The sequence below is a fragment of the Chinchilla lanigera genome, unplaced genomic scaffold (genome assembly GCF_000276665.1).
Source record: "Chinchilla lanigera isolate Chin_1 unplaced genomic scaffold, ChiLan1.0 scaffold00003, whole genome shotgun sequence".
Taxonomy (NCBI): Eukaryota; Metazoa; Chordata; class Mammalia; order Rodentia; family Chinchillidae; genus Chinchilla; species Chinchilla lanigera.
The window spans coordinates 4,693,897-4,706,645 of record NW_004955404.1 but is presented as its reverse complement, the minus strand read 5'-3'; positions in this window follow the sequence as shown (position 1 = coordinate 4,706,645).

Below are 12,749 nucleotides of genomic sequence, written 5' to 3'. Positions count from 1 at the left end.
TCAGGAATATTCAGAGTCCATAGATGAGGTTGAACCTCCTTGGGTCGACGGACCTGGGCCGGTGGTAAGTGGTGGTACAGTGAAAAGAAGAGACCAGAGACCAGGCTGATGGCAGAGATCTGTTTTATTGCGGAAGTACCAGGCGTTTTATAGAGCAGGCTAGAGGCGTGGCAATGGAGGTGGGCTAGGGGTGTGGTTTGGAGGTGGTATTATTGGCGGGGGGGGGGGGGGGGAGGAAGAGGTCAGAGCAGGACAGTCTAGGTGGGCGGCTCATTCTGTTTGCGGAGGACATGATGAGTCTGAGTTTTCTCAGACCCGCTCCTCCACCACTGCCCTCAACCAGACCTCTGGACCCCTTTTCCCCACACGTAGATAGGCACTGAGAAAATAGAGGAAAATAACTGGTCCTAATGCTATAGGCAGCTGAGTTAGATAGAAACATTAGAAATATTAAAACAGTCAGACAGGGCCAGGCCCTTGAAGGAGCCAGTGCAGAAGTTGAGATACCTTGCAACTGTAGGGGAGACAGACACCACCAGCTGTGGACAAAAGATTAAACAGATGTGCCCACATATTTCCCTAGGGATGGACCTCAAGGATTGATATTCTAAATAGGTAGCAGTCACCTTGAAAGAGCCAGGAAGAGTCACCAGCCCAACCCCTTACAGGAAAGGCCCCTGTTCTATATTCATGTCCACGTGCTATGTGACTCACTTCCCCATTTGATCCAGATTTAATCAATTTTACCTGAATAATTATATTTATAATCTTACTGGTTGACCATAGTTTTCCCACCTAGCAAGTTCTCATGTTTTCCACCTTGGACCAATTCACCTTGTAGATTTGCTCTAGAAAAATCCCTAGAAAAGACAGACTCCTGTGCAACCCACTCGGGCCCCCTCTGTGCCTCTCTCCTTTTAAGGGCCATGCTACAGTTGAGCGCAATATACCTGGAGCTTGCTGGACAGTGTCGTTAGATACAGGAGAGGCAGAGACAAACACTGCTGCTTCCTCCAGCAGCCAGGCATCATACTGGATTCTAGTAAGACCCAATGCCTAGCTTCATCTACGTGGGTCAGGCTGTTAGGTGTCTTTGCCTTCCGCTTCTTATCTGCACCTTATGTGAGGTTGAATACTACCTCCTTATAGACTGAATTACTGTAATCCCTTGGAGTCTGTGGATCAGAACCAGTAAGCTCAGTGAAGTTACTGGTGGGGAGTCATCATAGTTGGCACTGAGTGAGTGAAAGAGATTTATACTCTTTCAGTGGAGTGGTATTTCTGTGTATCAGTTCTGTGTATCAGTACTGTTATTTTATTGTAATTAATGTAATTTCAATAGCCGTATGTAGCTTGTGGCAATCGTCTGGAATAGTGTAGGCTTAGAACTCTCTCTGAGGATCAATTTAGCAGGTGTTTGAAGCTTGAATAGCCTTTCTCTTAACTGGGTTTATATTATAACTCTTTAGGGCTAGAGGTTAAGCTATTAATGCAATTGCAAAGCAAATGAAGTTTTTCTAATTGAAATGTAACTCATATTTTTCTCTTTAATAGGATGACCTAGAATACTGCATTTCCTTTTCTTCTGTTTTATTTTTTGAGAAAGGGTCTCAGTCTCACTAAGCTGCCTAAGCTGGCCTCAAACTTGTGATCCTCCTGCCTTAGCCTCCACGGTAGCTAGAAATACAAGTGTATGTTGCCACACCCAGCTTAATCATTGCATTTCACATCCCCGTGGATAGTAATCTGTTTTGGGTCTGTTTGCAAGTTCACTTTAACATTACAAAGGATTGCCTTTATGTATGAGGTGTGATCTAAAGCTATGACAAATGCTTAAATTTTAGAAATTTATTACAGTATGAGATACCCTGCCACTAATATCCCTAAACGTCCTCCCCTTAACCTCAAACACACTTCTCCCACTGTTTTGCCGCTCTCTGAAACAGTTCTGGAAACCCTCTGTCATAAGTTTCTCTGGTTGAGCTGCCTCAATGCCCTCGATTGATGCTAAACATTTACCTTTCATGATCATTTTGACTTTGAGGAAGAGAGAGGTCTCGTGATGCAAGATTTTCTGAAAAAACCAATTAGAACACACCAGAATGTTTACAAAAGGCAACTTTTCTTGACTAGTGCGTGGCAGGAACATTTACTGTATTTTTGATCATACCTGGTAAAGACACAGAGCTGCTACAGAAAGTGGCAAGGATCATGGAATAAGTGTGTTCAAGGAGAGGGGAAGTATTCTGAGGGGAACTCATGGCTGTGTGTCTTTTACTGTAACAAATGTTTCCATTTAAATATTTACTGTATGATTTAATCACACCTTGAATACCCTTTAAATCCTTTTCTGAACTAGGTTTACCGTCTTACTGGTCCCATCTTTTATTAATGAGTTAAACAAAATCTTTAGTGGTGTATTTCATGTTTATAAGAAAGTGATGGTCTTACCTGGAAAAAAATCAAGTAGCCTCATCCTCTTATTCCCAGGATTTTCACTTTCCAACAGTTAAATGGAGACGTGGGTACCTTTTTCAGTGTTACCTGTGTTTGTGGCTGTTTACATTACTGTATCTGTTTTTCACTGTGCCTAGGGATGTGGGAAATTACATAATGCGGTTATGCCACGGCTGAGGGTTAGTACTGGGAAATAAAATAAAATAAAAAGCAAGCTCTACATCTGGTGCAAGAGTTGGCCCCTTCCCCCGCTGCAAACCCGTCATCCTGGATTAGAGACTCTGGGGATTTAACTACAATGTCACTGTTCATTTTGGCGGCTTACATTTCACGGCCACAAGAACGTAATAACTTCTGTCTTGGGTTTGCTCACAATATCAGGCAAAACTTGAGAGCGTTATTAGATAGCATGGCACAGCGCAGGAAGCGCAGGAAATACGGGTTCATGACGAAAGCAGGAGATAAATGCTTATCGTAAGGCCTCTTGTGTTCTCTAGACTTCTGTTTCCAAGCAAGTCAGATAAATAAATAGAAATAGAGTTTCACATAACTAAGAAAATTACTTAGGAATTAGAAACAGAAGTATTTCCTCAGATGAAGAAAAAACGAGGGTTTGTCGTAAGCATCCTGAAAGTGGATAGAAAATTCGAGAAATGGCAAAAGCTTTTAAAATAATGAGCATGACACGCAGACAACTGGAGTTTTATATATCTGACAGGACATAAGGAACCATAACCTTGACCAGCCACTTCCTGGAGAGGCTTGCGAGTGAGAACTAGAACCTTTCGGGGTTCAGTGTTTGGCGTGGAGTGTGGGATTGGTCTCTGTTCACACAGGGAGACCGGCTCTCACCGGGGCAGGACATGGCCAACTGCTGCAGAAGCATAATTAGGGCAGAGAGTTTTGAACATGCGCAGTGGAAATGGCAAGAAAAAGTGAGCGATACGTTGACACAGTAGGTATTACGTGGCTGTGAGCATAACCAGTATACTGACAGCATGGCGCAGGTAAACGTTTTTGCAAAGCAGTGTTGAATGAAAAAGTACATGGAGGTTTTACTGAGATTTTATAGATTCTATAACCCCTGACAGTGTAGAACTGATGTACTTCCGTGATTGGCAGTCAGAGGGAACCAGAGTCATTTCCCTTAACTTAATTGTTTTTCTCTCATTATTTTTTAAACTTGTTTTAACCATATATTATTTATGGGTGAAAAGGATGACATGTAAGGGGGAAAAATTTAAAAAAAAGAAAAACAGAGAAAAGAGGAAAAGGAGACACTGAAAAAGTAAGGAAGCCAACATGAAAAGAAGAAAGCTTATATTAGATGAGACAGAGACAGAGACAGAGAGAGACAGAGAGAGACAGGGAGACACACACACACACACACACACACAGAGACAGACAGACAGACAGACAGGGAGAATCCTGCAGAAAGGAGGGCTGCAGTCCGGGTGCCTCTGCAGCCTCAGGCAGCCACAGCTCTGCGGGACGAGTTCTATCCCACCTCCCACGCTGCGCTTAAAGTCCTGCTCAACAGGAAGTTTTCTGCTTCTTTGTTTTCCCCTGCTAGCAAAAGTGACATGAAATCTGTTGGCTTCATGCAGTGAAAAGAGTTCGCTTTCCTCTGGTAAAGTTGTCTCAGTAAATCAGCTTGTGGGAGCAGAGGCTTGTAGACTTGGGCCCCAGATATACTGAGAGCAAACAGAGTCCCGCAGATGACCTTTGGGTGCTCCAATAGTGGAGAGGTTTCAACAGAACGATAACGGTCCATGGTGACATGGCAGAGCGCTCCCTTGAGAAGTTTCTAAGCACAACCGGAGGGTCGTGGGAGCTGAGCATAAGCAAAGGATTGCGATTATTGCATGGCTCATCTAGACAGCTGCCAGCCAGAAGCACGGTCCGTACATGGCTATTGCTGCAGGAGACGGTGACACATCCAGGTGGACAGGACGCTGTGGAGCATGTGGAAAGAACTAGGGATTGTTGATGTGACAGCTGCATTTCTGCTTCTTAAGCACTCATTTTGATTGGCTGATTAGGATTCCATGTTGGCAGAGCTAATCTTTACTTTTTGAGTGTTTGTTTATGGCAGCTGTCAAAACTCTCCTCTACAACCCTGGGAGTTTTCATGGTAGATGGCATGAGCTGTAGATGTTCCATGAAGAACTTACACGGGAGAAGGATGTCTTTGGGGCAGAAAGAGCTGAGATACAAGCTCAGCCTATTAGCATTTTATGACCTTGGATGATGTGGTAGCCAGAATTTGCAAGAGAATAGATTTACTACAAGACACATAATTTATAGGATTATTTTATAATATTCTCCCCAAAAGTCAAATGTAGAAGAGTGCAAGAGATCTGTCCATATACTAGAGACCCAAAGAATGTAGTTGAGGGCCCGGATCCCACGGCAATGCTCTCATGAGTCCAGCTGAAGACCTAGAGCCCATGGCAATGTCCTCAGAATCCAGCTGGGGGCCTGGAGCCCGCAAAAATGTCTCATGCAAGTCTGTACCAAAGATCTGTACTGCGAAGGCTCAAAGGTAAGTGGTAGAAGTTAGAAAGTCTGCGCTAGTGGGATGAAGGATCTGTGCCAGCAGGCTGAAGGATCTGCACTGGAGCCAGGAAGCAATGCTCAAAATAAAGACCAGAGCTCCCCTGAAAAGAACCACAGCCATCCTCAGTGACAGTGAGGACCTGAGCTTGATGGGAGCTGCTGAGTTCACATCAGGAAATGCAATGTAACAAACTTCTCTAGGAGATGGCACCATCTTCCCCCTCCAGTTCTCCCTTTATGCTGTAGGCAACAATCCTCAGGTGATGATGAATGTAAACATTACTGCAAAACATGTATTAATAAGAGAAAAGAGAAAGGAAGAAACACCCAGAACACCCAGGACCACACTGACTCAGTTCAACTAGCTGGGTGTTACAAGTTCCCCATTAGTTAATCCAGCACAGATGAGTTACTTGGATCCTCTAATCCTCAGTGTCCTCACCTCTCTGCAGGTGAATACACCTACCTTACAACAATGTGCTGAAAATCGAGGGAGATATCTGCCAGCAGAGTGACCAGTACAGTAGGAATTTATGGTAGAAATTATTTGGGTAAGGCTTTTCAGCAGTTGATGGAGAGCACTATGAAGCATCCCCGAACAGGACTTAAATTAACCAACTGGCTTTTTATGTTTACTTGTGAATCTGTCCAAAGCCTGGGCCACTTGTCTGGAAGTGGGTGATGGACTCATAGTAAGTGAACCTCTGTGAGTCACTAATCCCTGCTAAAACTGTAATGTCAGATGAAGCCAGAAAGCCTCAAAGAATAAGACCAGATCACAGTTAAGGACACCTGGATCCAATCTCAACTAGGTAAAGACTATAGCCTCAAGTATCTCACTCCTAGGTGGATTAATTTAATCCTTATTAAGGATTAATTTAATACCTTCATTGGAGAAGTCTTGAATATTCCCCTCCCTTCTTCTGATAACCAAATAAATACCTGCCATCCAGAGAAGGTCTTGGTCTTAGCCCCGAGAGAATCTTAAATTCTGTGGGAGGGCTTTGATCCTCCTGGATCCCTGAAATCATTCCACTTGCCTCTTTTTTATTTTAAAGAGAATTTTTTAAAAACCCTCTTTTTGTTTAGCCTTTGCCATACTCTTGTTTGGGAGATTATGGACCTGTTCAGCTCGCAATAATGGGGGGATATTACTAACCCGATAAGCAGTGGTGTGTTACAGCGGGGCTATTCCCTAACACTGTATAGCCCAGGTTCCTTTCTGTCTATCTTTAGTAGCATATGCTCTCCATACATAGTGTTCACACTCATCGTGGGGGTTGTACAGGTGCAGGACACATCTTCACTGTTTTTACATCTCCTTCCCTTCTCCCCCTGCTATGTCTAGCTCCCTTTCCCATTTGCAAAAGATTCATCTCCCTGATTCCTATCATCTGTCTTTTACTTTGTTCTTTAATTTATTTATGTGTTGAGTTTCTAACATAATAGAAACTATATATTTATACTTGTGTAGCCAAGTTTAAAGACCTTAGATCAGGTACATATATCCACAGTCTCACAGCAATTAATAGAATACTATGAATCCTTTTTATAAACTAACAATAGAAAAAAAGAAATAACATTTAACAAGGATATCAAGCACCTTACCCTAAAAGGAAGTAAAATTTATTTTAAAAGTATAATGTTGTGCCTGGTGGTGCACATCTGTGAATAGCAGCACTCTGGGAGGCTGAGGCAGGAAAATCATGAGTTAAACTCTTAACCTGGGCCACTAAGAGATTTAGTAAGACCCTGTCTCAAAAGAACAGTAATTTTTTAAAAGTGGGCAGGGATGAGGATATAGCTCAGTGCTAAGCTGCTGGGTTCAATCTCCAATATCACAAAATAAAAATCAACCAAGGACTGCAAAGAGGAAAAGAGCGTAGGAAAGGTACAGAGCTCCGCAGGCCTCCAGGGAGTAGGGCAGCACTACTGTTCTCTCCCCTTCCTCCCATCCTCCTGGACTCCCTGGGTGCAGATGCTCCTGGCCACCAAGGGGAGTCACAGAGATGGGCACAGGGCTCAGCCTCTAGATGGACAGAAGGGAAAATAGATACTTAGGCAGGGCTGGGTCGTGGAGGGCTTCCTGCAGGACAGCGAGGACTTGGGTGTTGCGTTAGATGGCAGTGGAGGTCTTAGGAAAGCTCTTTAGCTGGGAGCAGACCGGCTGCACCTGGCTTTTATACTCTGAGCCCCACAGGTTCCACGCGAAGCTGGGTGGCCCTGCTGTGGGGAGACCCACACAGTGAGGCGTGGGAGTGGTCAGGAATGAGGGACTTGGGGGGATATGCGAGAAAGAGCGTAGGAATTCAGGGCAGAAGCCCAAATCCACCTGGTTCCGTTGCGATCCTGAGAAGAAGTGGTAGCTGGAAGTAACATTAGCACGGAGACCTGTGGGAGGCTGGTGGAGGACTATCACCGGTTTAATTAAATGTTAAGTGTGTTTCATACGATGACCCGTCTGGTGACATATTCATAGCTGTCTTCATGGTATTGACACCCACACACTTTGGGTTCCAGTGCAGGATCATTCATGATCTGAGCTTTCCTTTTCCACTAGCGTGGTCTTAGAAGCACATTTGCAAGGGTCACAAAGTTTTATCTCACATTCTTTTTCTCTGGCCAACCCACAGTCTCTATTTTTTATGGTTGCAGAGCAGCTCAAATGAGAAGGCAAATGTTTGTGTATAGCTAAATTTCAATAAACCACAAAGCTATATATAAATATATATATATAAATTTGTTATAATTGTTATCCAAATAACCAAAAAAAAAAAAAAAAAAATTCCACATTAACTGTCTAGCACTCCTGGATTTTTCTTCTCATCTCCAGGTGGTTATTACGAGTGGCCGCAGGCGAGCCGCTTCTGAATCAGGGTTCAGTAATACATAGACACTTGGCATGTTATAAATGAGTTTTTACAGAGCACTCCCCTATGGGCAAAATAGGAATAATCATACTTTGCAAAACTGAGGTCATCATTATTAATCATCTCAAGTTCTATGCAGGGTTAGGGCAGCGTTTTCTTTCTTGGACAGGATGCTGACTATTTGCAGTCTTTGTTCTCTTGTGTAATTACAGATCATTTAAAAGTATATTTAACACACGACTCTCTGTGTAAGTCTCCTAAATAACATGTTCAAAGGATCACAATTTCATTATGGAAACAAGATTTCCTCTACCATCCTGTTCTTTCCTATACATACTAGATTGTGAGAACCTGAAATTCATTCATGAGTACAACTACTCCACATTTATTCGCTTTGCTTTACTTATCCCTTGTGATTCCTCAGTTGCTGTAATAAGATGGAAGTTACAATGGTACCTTCCGGAAGATGTTAATTTGTTTTTGGGGACTATGGTGAAAATGTCAACAGCTGCCACACTGTCTGTGTCTGTTTAAACAACTCGATACTTTCAGTGAGAGTGAACGACCAGCAATGACTAACTTACAATTATTAGCTGCTTCATCTAATGGTACTTAAAAAATTAAATACTTACTAATTTTGCCTTGGTGTAGAATCAATTTTCTCATTTTTTTAACAGGTCAATGTTTTATGATATGAAAGGTAAGTATTTCAAACAAGCAAAATACTAGAGAGAGGGAAGGTTCCCCCTGCTCAAAACCGAGGCATTATGGAACAGGACCTTGTGTTTGTTTAACCTGTGTGGGACCGCAGTCCGCCTTTTCCTGGGATTGTCTTTCTGACACATGTTCTGCTTTGGTGTTACACTGGGACTGAGAAAAATGCTCCCTTCTGCCAAGAAATCCTTTAATTGAATGTTTACCCTAATTACTCCACAGGACGTAACATATTCCTGCTAGTCTTAGGGCTCATAAGCCCTTCTTAGGACCTGGCAAAGCCCTTTTAAAAGCCCCTACTTCCTGTCTTGTGTCATCTTGCCACTTGGCAAAACAGTGGGGATGGCCGAGATGGGGTCCCAGCTGCCCACCATCCTCTGGGAAGGGATCCTCTGATCAGAAAGATACCACATAATTGCTCGGCTAAAGTTGCTGGCGTTGTGACCTTAGCTGTTTCTCCAGGAGGCTGAGCAGTGCTCCTCTCGCCAGATGGCTTAAGCACTTTGCCACCAGGAAAGAAAAGTTTTCAAAACCTTGAATTAGTCACATCTGGCCCAGGTATTTTTCTGGCAGATAATGTAGTCATAAGATATTAATCTTATCACCTTGGATCAATGCACAGCCTGGTCATTGGCATTGGCATCATAATCCTGCCCAATTTGTCTGAGAAAATTGACTTTTTTCTTGTATACATCTGCACTTTGTGATTACAAAAGAGGTGAGACCCACCAGAGCTCCAGCTCCATGATGATGCTATGGGATTTTTTTTTTTTTTTTTTTTTTTTTTTTTTGAGACAGAGTCTCGCTATGCAGTTCAGACTGGCCTTGAGCTCACTTTGTAGCCCAGGCTGGTCTGGAACTCACAATGATCCTCCTGCCTCAGCCTCCCAAGTGCTGGGATTACAGGTGTGCGCCACAATGTCCAGCAATGATGCTGTGTTTTACATGGACAGGTGACCTACAAAGGTATAATTAAATGTGCTTGTAAGGAATCCTATTAGCAAAACGTGATTATAGAAACAAAAATGAAAATGCCTATTGAAACTTGGCCCCTTAGATGCTTCGTCTTTGGGGTTCAGGTGAAAACAGAAGTGAGAGGCTTGAGTCTTGTCTGGGTGGAAGTGGATCGGTTTGGCCGTCTCTTTGTGGTCACTTAAAGTAGACTTGGCTTCCAGTTCCAATTGAGAAGCAGTGTAAGAGATACAGCTTCATGGTGGTTTAGCCAGACCTGATGGGTATGTTGGGGGGAGCTGAACCCCATGTGCATCTTGTGATATGAGCAGAAGAAACATCAAGCAGCTGCCATGGCTGAAGATAAGAGAGCATCTCTCTCGCTAAACTTTAGACAGTCTTAGTTGCGACATGGCGATATTGCTGCGGCCACTCGGCTGATGTCCTTGGCAGTTACTTGCCACTGGGCTTTGGGGAGAGTGGAAAAAGCAAAAAAGGTGGAAATTTCATTATGAAATAATTGACCTAAGAAATATAAAGAAGATCGAGGGAGCCAGGAGCCTGGACGGGCTGTTCATAGCCCACCGTGGTGGCTGGCTTTTCCTGGAGAGTCTCCACACCCAGCATCCAGCCTGGAGTCCCAGAAGACGGGCCGGGCCCAGTCCTCAGACGGGACCGCACCTCCCTGCTGGACTCTGAGCTCACACCCTCAGCTGTAAACTGGAGCAAGCCAGTCCCCAGACCTCCATTCAAGAGATGCCGACATTCCTATTGAGGTCTGCATTGATTCACTTTTTTTAATCAGTGCAATTTTATACCTGACTTTGTCCATGGCACTCTTAAAGGCCCAGAGAGAGGTGCCGCTTGGACTGCAAAGTGTGGGTGGGTCTTGGGACCCCTGGACCGGGCAGCTCGCCCATGAGGAACTGGGTGAGGCAGGGTGACGGCTCCTCCCCTTGCACCCACGCTGCCCACTTCACTTATACACCAGCCAGGCCACCTGAATGTAGGGCTGTTTTTAATTTTAGGCAAATGAAATTTCTGTGTCTGGTTATTTCCTCTTGTGCTTAAGGTTTGCACTTTTACAAGGCCTTTCCTTCTTATCAGCTTGGCCACTGCCCACAGCCGCAGCTATTGTAACTCAAGTGTTGACAAAAGGGGGAAAAAACTCTCCAAAACAAAACCACAAAAACAACTTTTTTTCAACACAGATTGTTGTTTTCTTTGGGGCCCGCTGTCTTCAGAAGGGAGCGGTCATGGGTCACGAAGTGCGGCCAGTCCAGGGCAGACGGAGCCCAAAGTAGAAGGAGCACACTTTCATCTGTTTGGGAAGAGAAATACCTTGAAGATAACTCACAGTGCTGGCAAAGTCAGTCCTCCACCCTGAGCTCCTCACGTCCCAGGAGAAAGAGCCCTTTGCTCACTGCATCACTGATAAAGCTTTTATTTTCAGCATTTTAGAAGTGCATTTCCTGCCATCTATGAATAGGTCTCCAAGCGATATGAATAGGCCCCCAAGAGGGTGCGGCTCAGAACACGGACAATGCATCCAGCCTGCTCCTCCTCTCTGTCAGAGATCAGGCCACCCCGAGCTTTCTGAAAACCATTCGAGGGAAAGGTAAGTGAGATAACTTAGCTTTTCCTATTAAACACAATTTATTTCAGAGGCTCATTGTCTCTGGGGACTTATCACCTAACATTATTTGCATTAATTATTACATTTTTAATTGTTTAAAGTCAATTCTTTAATTATTAATCAAACTAAAACACAAATTGAAATATCTAATTACCTAATTATTAGTTATTGCAGTAGTAGAGATTGAGCTTAGAGCCTTCTCACTGAGCTACAGTTTCTTTCTTATTTATTTATTTTTTATTATTTTTAATTTTCAGATAGGGTTTTGCTAAGTTGCTAAGTTCCTCAAGTTGAACTCACACTTGTAATCCTCCTGCCTCAGCCTCCCAGAGTACTGGGAATTACAATTGTGAGCCAGCCATGCCCGGCTATTAATTTAATTTTTTACCCAGGTTGAGGATTATGCAAACATTACCACTGCCCCTGAGTGTACAAAGGAATGACAGATAAGCACGGGGTTCCCAGGGCATCCTTTGCTGAAAGACAGGGGCCACAAAGTGCTGCTTGCGGACAAAGAGGAGGAGGTCATGTGACCGGGATGACAGGAAGGCCTGGGTCCTGGCTGTGAAGCTGCCCCTGGAAGAGGAAGCAAAGCACATGGGCAGGAGGACATGGTCCCCTGAATTCCTGTGAAGGCAGCAAGGAGCAAATGCAGAGTCCTGACTCTCCCAGTCCCTGTCGCAGCAACCTCTGCTAGCAAGACGGGATATAGATGATGTCTTATATTTTATCTTGAAAGTCAGTGGGAAATTTGCATGCATCTTGGTCTGTAGCATTAGACAGGCACTTACAGAACCCTGGCGGGAGAGTGAATTTCTATGGTGCAGACGTCTGAAAGCAGGTGTTGCACGACTGGCCCTTTGTGTTCTGTCTGGATGTTCTGGTACCTGTGGCAGTGTTGGGACCAGGTGAGCCAGCACCAGGGACCTTCAGCGTGTGTGCACACCTGTCACTGTCCGGGAGGGCCACCTTCCACTCTGGGGAGGAGGGCCATTGGGTGGACTTCTGGAGCGGGGCTTCCTTCCTGATCCTAATCTGCTTCACAGAGGCAGCTGGAGGATTAGGGCAGGAGAGGGTAGCACTGTGCCTCACAAGCTCCTCCAGGGGACCACTGACTATCATGGGCAGATCTGCAGTGACAGGAGCATCAGCAGAGGAAAGGTGACGAGGGACCTGGTAAGGAGGGAGGAGGAGCTGGAGTTATAGCAAGGCATGCTGAGCCGCCAATGGGTCATGCATTCAACATACATAGAAACCTTCTTAGCATGGGTTCTCTGGGGAATATGCAGAAATCGACTTGTAGCATTTATCATGGTTACTGATTACCGTTCACACACAATGCCAGGTTTTGAAACATCACAGATATAAATATTAAACATGTCCAGGAAGAATGTTCATGGTATGGTTGAAGCTTTGTGAATTAGCCAGCTATTTCTATGCTGAGATGCAATAGCCAACACCCACACCTTAAAGGAAGAGAGGCTTGGCTTGGCTCATGGCTTAGGCAATTCCGTGAGTGCGCAGCTGACTCCAAGACAGGAACGTCACGGTGGACGGGCATG